The 5,652-nt window shown below is 41.6% G+C and overlaps 1 pseudogene; it reads right to left on the bottom strand.

Moving 5' to 3' along the window:
* Positions 1-2,242: 2,242 nt before the first annotated feature.
* On the bottom strand, positions 2,243-5,078 carry LOC102127851 (iron-sulfur cluster assembly 1 homolog, mitochondrial pseudogene; annotated as a pseudogene).
* Positions 5,079-5,652: the final 574 nt, after the last annotated feature.

Below are 5,652 nucleotides of genomic sequence, written 5' to 3'. Positions count from 1 at the left end.
CTAGGAGGGTTGTACATTTCTGTGAATTCATTCATCTCCTGTAGGTTTTCTAATTTGTGCATGTAAAGGTGTTCACAGTAGTCCTCAATGATCTTTTGTATTTCTGTGGCATCAGTTACAATATCTTCTGTTTCATTTCTAACTGAGTTTATTTGGATCTTCTCTCTTTTTGGTCAATGCTGTTAATGATCTATCAATTTTGTTTATCTTTTCTAAGAGCCAGCTTTTCATTTCATTTATCTTCTGTTTTGTTGTTGTTGTTGTTGTTGTTGTTGTTGTTTCAGTTTCATTTAGTTCTGCTCTGATCTTTGTTATTTCTTTTCTTCTACTGGGTTCGGGTTTGGCTTGTTCTTGTTTCTCTAGTTCCTTGAGGTGTTATCTTACATTGTCTACTTATGGTCTTTCAGACTTTTTGATATAGGCACTTAATGTTATGAACATTCCTTTTAGTACCGCTTTTGCTGTATCCCAGATATTTTGATAACTTGTGTCATTATTATTGTTCAGTTCAAAGAATTATTTTTTTTTTTATCACAAAGAGGCCACATTTTTTTCTTTTGATAGAGTCTCACTTTGTTGCCCAGGTTGGAGTGCAATGGCACGATCTCAGCTCACTGCTACCTCCACCTCCCAGGTTCAAGCAGTTCTCCTGCCTCAGCCTCCCAAGTAGCTGGGATTATAGGCACCTGCTACCATGCCCAGCTAATTTTTTCGTATTATTAGTAGAGATGGGGTTTCACCATGTTGGCCAGGCTGGTTTCGAACTTCTGACCTCAGGTGATCCACCCACCTTGACCTCCCAAAGTGCTGGGATTACAAGCATGAGCTACTGCACCTGGCCTGAGGCCTCATTTTTTTTTTTGACAACTCAATCTCTAGATACATACAGTATTGCACAAATTATAAGTGGATCAACAATTATATTATTGATACAAACTCATGAGCATTTACATAAAACTACTGCTCTGGGTTTTGGTGTGTTTTGTGCCAGCTATTTTAGGGAATAACAGAAACATAAAAGACCTCAGCTACTTGAATTCATGAGAATCAGCTTTCAAAAAAAGCATATATATCATCTCATAGAATACTTAACATGTCAAACCCAGGAAAATCGATAACTATGTGACGAAAGGAACACTTTTAAAGAAAAGTTGATGATAAAAATATTAGGCTAAAATATTAAGAACTTTAGCGACTGGATTGAGGAAACAGAAAGTGTATGCACACTGGGAATTTTAAGAAAAGATCCCCACATTCTCCTGCACAATGAGGACCACATTCCAAAAACATAATTCTGGATTTCTACAATGTCTTCTCTGCTACAAACCATTGTTTCAAAGGTGAAAGAAACAAGATGGTAATTCACATAAAAGGGTTTTAAAATTCTTCCCACTCAAAATAAAATAAAAATACTACGACCTCCATCAAATTATAAATAAATTCTATCAAAATGTCAACCAAATAAAGAAATCAGACCATTTGCCTTCACTGATTGCCTCAGAGGGCAGAGCATGTGTCACCTACAAGGAAGGGGAGATGGGGGTAGAGTCCCCACTCTCCCTTGGCCTGTGGAGTGAGGGTGGACAGGAGCACTTTGGCTTCCCTGGGGTTTTGCTTCCTCACAGAGGGAATTGAGGGAGGCAGGCTAGATGGCTGTAAGAGACCCCTCAACTAAAAGAATCAGTCAGCTTGAGATCCCATCTCTGAGCAGACATATAGGGTGGCAAAAGAAATGGATTAAAAAACAGGTGGATGACATCTTTCTCACCTTTTGATACCATCACTCAGAACTAATCTGTACTATAGTTGAAGAAAATCTTTGCCCAGTACTATTAAAGGGTACGCAATGAGGCATCTGACAATGAAAGTTTTCATTAAAATGTATATAAAAGGCTATGTTAAGTTTGGGTGGGGCCGGGCGCGGTGGCTCAAGCCTGTAATCCCAGCACTTTGGGAGGCCGAGACGGGCGGATCACGAGGTCAGGAGATCAAGACCATCCTGGCTAACACGGTGAAACCCCATCTCTACTAAAAAATACAAAAAAAAACCTAGCCGGACAAGGTGGCGGGCGCCTGTAGTCCCAGCTACTCGGGAGGCTGAGGCAGGAGAATGGCGTAAACCCGGGAGGCGGAGCTTGCAGTGAGCTGAGATCCGGCCACTGCACTCCAGCCTGGGCGACAGAGCCAGACTCCCTCTCAAAAAAAAAAAAAAAAAAAAAAAAAAAAAAAAAAAAAAAAGTTTGGGTGGATAAAACAATGCACCACCATGTTACTACAAGCAGTCAGGATGTCCTGTCTCCGATTTTAGAAGTCTCTGATCTGGTTGGGAGAAATGCCGAGGGGGATGCATGTTCAAGCCAGTCAATAGAGATCTAAGGAGTGCACACAGTCCAGGAAATGGATAAACAGGTGCCCAGGAAGGCAACTTTAATGAAACTGGTTCTAAAACAAAGGATATAAGAGACCTAAATGATCTGAAGAAAGTGATGGCTTCTCATTTTCTGCCCCCTACAGAGAATACAAATATCATTTCTTCTGGAATCTAACACACTGGCTTCATTTTCAAAATGCATCACTTTATTTTCCTACAAGGCAGCTACACATTAAGCATGTGACAGTCACATGATTTCTGCAGTGAGCCCCAAGGCTTCGGAGCTTTCCTGGAACCTACAGCCAGAAGAGTCCTGAGATTTCAAATATTAAAGCTTTCTCCACAGCCACAAGTTCTTTTGATGTTTGGGTTATTGAACACAGACTCACTGGATAATTGTTCTTCAACATAGTCCATTTCTGTTCTAAAAGTTTAGCTGTGCTTTCTTTTCAATGAATACTCTGACTCCATCTTGAATAACTTCTTCGTTGGAATCTCCTTTTGTCTTCCTGTATTCTAGAGCATAAGAAAGGCCATTACAGCCCCTGGCTCGCACACCAACTTTTACACCTACATGCTCAGGCTTATCTTTAAGAAGTTGTTTTATCTTGTTTACTGCTGAAGGTGTCAGGGCGAGGGCGGTCCGGGTGGGCTGACGCTTCCTCTTGCTTACAGCCCAGACAGTTGCCGGGACTAAGGAAGCCGACGTCTTCGCCATCCGGGTGCTCCAGTACCTCAAGCCTGGCCGCCTCAGCCTCTCTCCATGGACATGGCGGGCGCATTCAATTCAAAGAATTTTTAAATTTCCATCTTGATTTCATCCAACGCTCATTCAGAAACAGTTTGATCTTTAATTTTTTAATTTAATTTCCATGTATTTATTTAATTCCTAAAATTTATTTAATTTCCATGTATTTGCATGGTTTTGATCATTCATTTGAAGTTGGTTTTCACTTTTATTCCACTGCAGTCTGAGAGAGTAGTTGATATAATTTTGATTGTCTTAAATTTATTGAGACTTGTGGCCTATCATATGCCTATCTTGGAAAATGTTTCATGTGCTGATGAGTAAAATGTATATTCTGCAGTTCTTGGATAGAATGTTTGTAAATATTTTTTAAGTCCATTTGTTCTAGGATATAGTTTAAGTCCATTGTTGTTGTTGTTGTTAACTTTCTGTCTTGATGACTTGTCTAGTGCTGTCAGTAGAGTATTGAAGTCCCTCATTATTATTGTATTGTCATCTATTTCATTTCTTAGGTCTAGTAGTAATTGTTTTATAAATTTGGGAGCTCCAGTGTTAGGTGCATATATATTTAGGATTGTGATATTTTCCTGTTGGACTAGTCCTTTTATCATTATATAATGTCCCTCTTTGTCTTTTCTTTTAACTGTTTTTGCTTTAACATCTGTTTTGTCTGATGTAAGAATGGCTACTACTGCTTGCTTTTGGGGTACCTTTGCATGGAATATCTTTTTCCAACCCTTTTCCTTAAGTTTAAGTGAGTCCTTATATGTTGGGTGAGTCTCTTGAAGACAGCACATATTTGGCTTGTAAAATCTTTTTTTTTTTTTTTTGAGTTGGAGTTGAGTTCTTGTTGTCTAGACTGGAGTGCAATGGCATGATCTCAGCTCACCACAACCTCTGTCTCCTGAGTTCAAGTTATTCTGCTACCACAGCCTCCTGAGTAGCTGGGATTACAGGCATGCACCACCACGTCTGGCTAATTTTTTTGTATTTTTAGTGGAGGCAGGGTTTCTCCATGTTGATCAGGCTGGTCTCAAACTCCCGGCCTCAGGTGATCCACCCACCTCAGCCTCCCAAAGTGCTGGGATTACAGGCATGAGCCACTGCACCCGGCCTGGTAAACTCTTATCCATTCTGCCATTCTGTATCTTTTAAGTGGAGCATTTAGGCCACTAAATTAGTAGCATTTAGGCCAATAATCACTATCAGTTATACCACCATACATTACAATGCCTGTCATTGAAAGGCTTGAACACACTGTAATCCATTCATTTGGATTCAATTTTGCAGTTATGGTGGAGATTTTGGCCTATTGATCATCCTGCTGATTAAATAGTCTGTCAAGAGAAAGCAGAGATGCATGGGCACCAACATGGAAAACAGCGATAATGGTAGTGTGTCCCAGGATTCAGATATCTTCCCAGTATTCTTTTCCCCAAACCTCTTTATTCCCAATTAACCATTTGTTTTGTTACCATTGGGGTATCCAGGTAGTAAGACCATTTGCTACAGACCGAGTTGGTATACAAGTGACAAATCCCTCTGGCCTCCTCTTGAATAGCTTGGAGGATGGCTACTAGTTCAGTTAACTGGCTGCTCCCACCCCTTCCTTCATCATAAATTCTTATGTTTTTAATAGAATTATAAGCCATGGCCTTCGAGCATCGGGTCCCCAATGTATTTGGTGGATCCTTCATAAACCAAGCATGTTTCTGATCTTTTGGGCTTAGTTCTTTAAAGGATCTGCCCCATTGGGCGGGGGAGGTTTCCTTCCCTATCTGCAGGACTTGCTCTGTGATTTCCTGAGCTGGGAAGTTTCATACATCCTCATGTAAAACTGATACCCCCGGCCGGGCGTGGTGGCTCAAGCCTGTAATCCTAGCACTTTGGGAGGCCGAGACGGGTGGATCACGAGGTCAGGAGATCGAGACCATCCTGGCTAACACGGTGAAACCCCGTCTCTACTAAAAAAAAATACAAAAAAATTAGCCGGGCGAGGTGGCGGGTGCCTGTAGTCCCAGCTACTCGGGAGGTTGAGGCAGGAGAATGGCATGAACCCGGGAGGCGGAGCTTGCAGTGAGCCGAGATCGCGCCACTGCACTCCAGCCTGGGCAACAGAGCGAGACTCCGTCTCAAAAAAAAAAAAAAAAAAAAAAAACTGATACCCCCTTTGGTTTTGGCTTAGCCTGGTCTTGTATGTACCATTTCCATTTTATGATGCTACATTCTTGGGCATGCCCTGTCTGGTGGGTTTTGGGGGAACTCAAGACCAAATAATACTAGGAATTTCAGGCCTCATAAAGACATCATGGTTGAAGCAGAGGTGTTCCATTTTCAGCAAAGCCCAATAGCAAGCTAACAATTGCTTCTCAAAAGGGGTATAAGCTTTTCCCGCCTTTGGCAGTTTCTGGGTCCAAAACCTGAAAGGTACCCTCTTCCCATCTTGTTTCTGCCTAAGGCTCCAATTAGCATGTTGATCTAGGACAGTCACTTGCAGTTCTGCTGGCCCATGCCATATGGGCCACAGATCCAG

Source organism: Macaca fascicularis, chromosome 19 (genome assembly GCF_037993035.2).
Source record: "Macaca fascicularis isolate 582-1 chromosome 19, T2T-MFA8v1.1".
Lineage (NCBI taxonomy): Eukaryota > Metazoa > Chordata > Mammalia > Primates > Cercopithecidae > Macaca > Macaca fascicularis.
The sequence above is the reverse complement of the archived record's forward strand: the minus strand, read 5'-3'. Positions and strand labels throughout refer to the sequence as shown.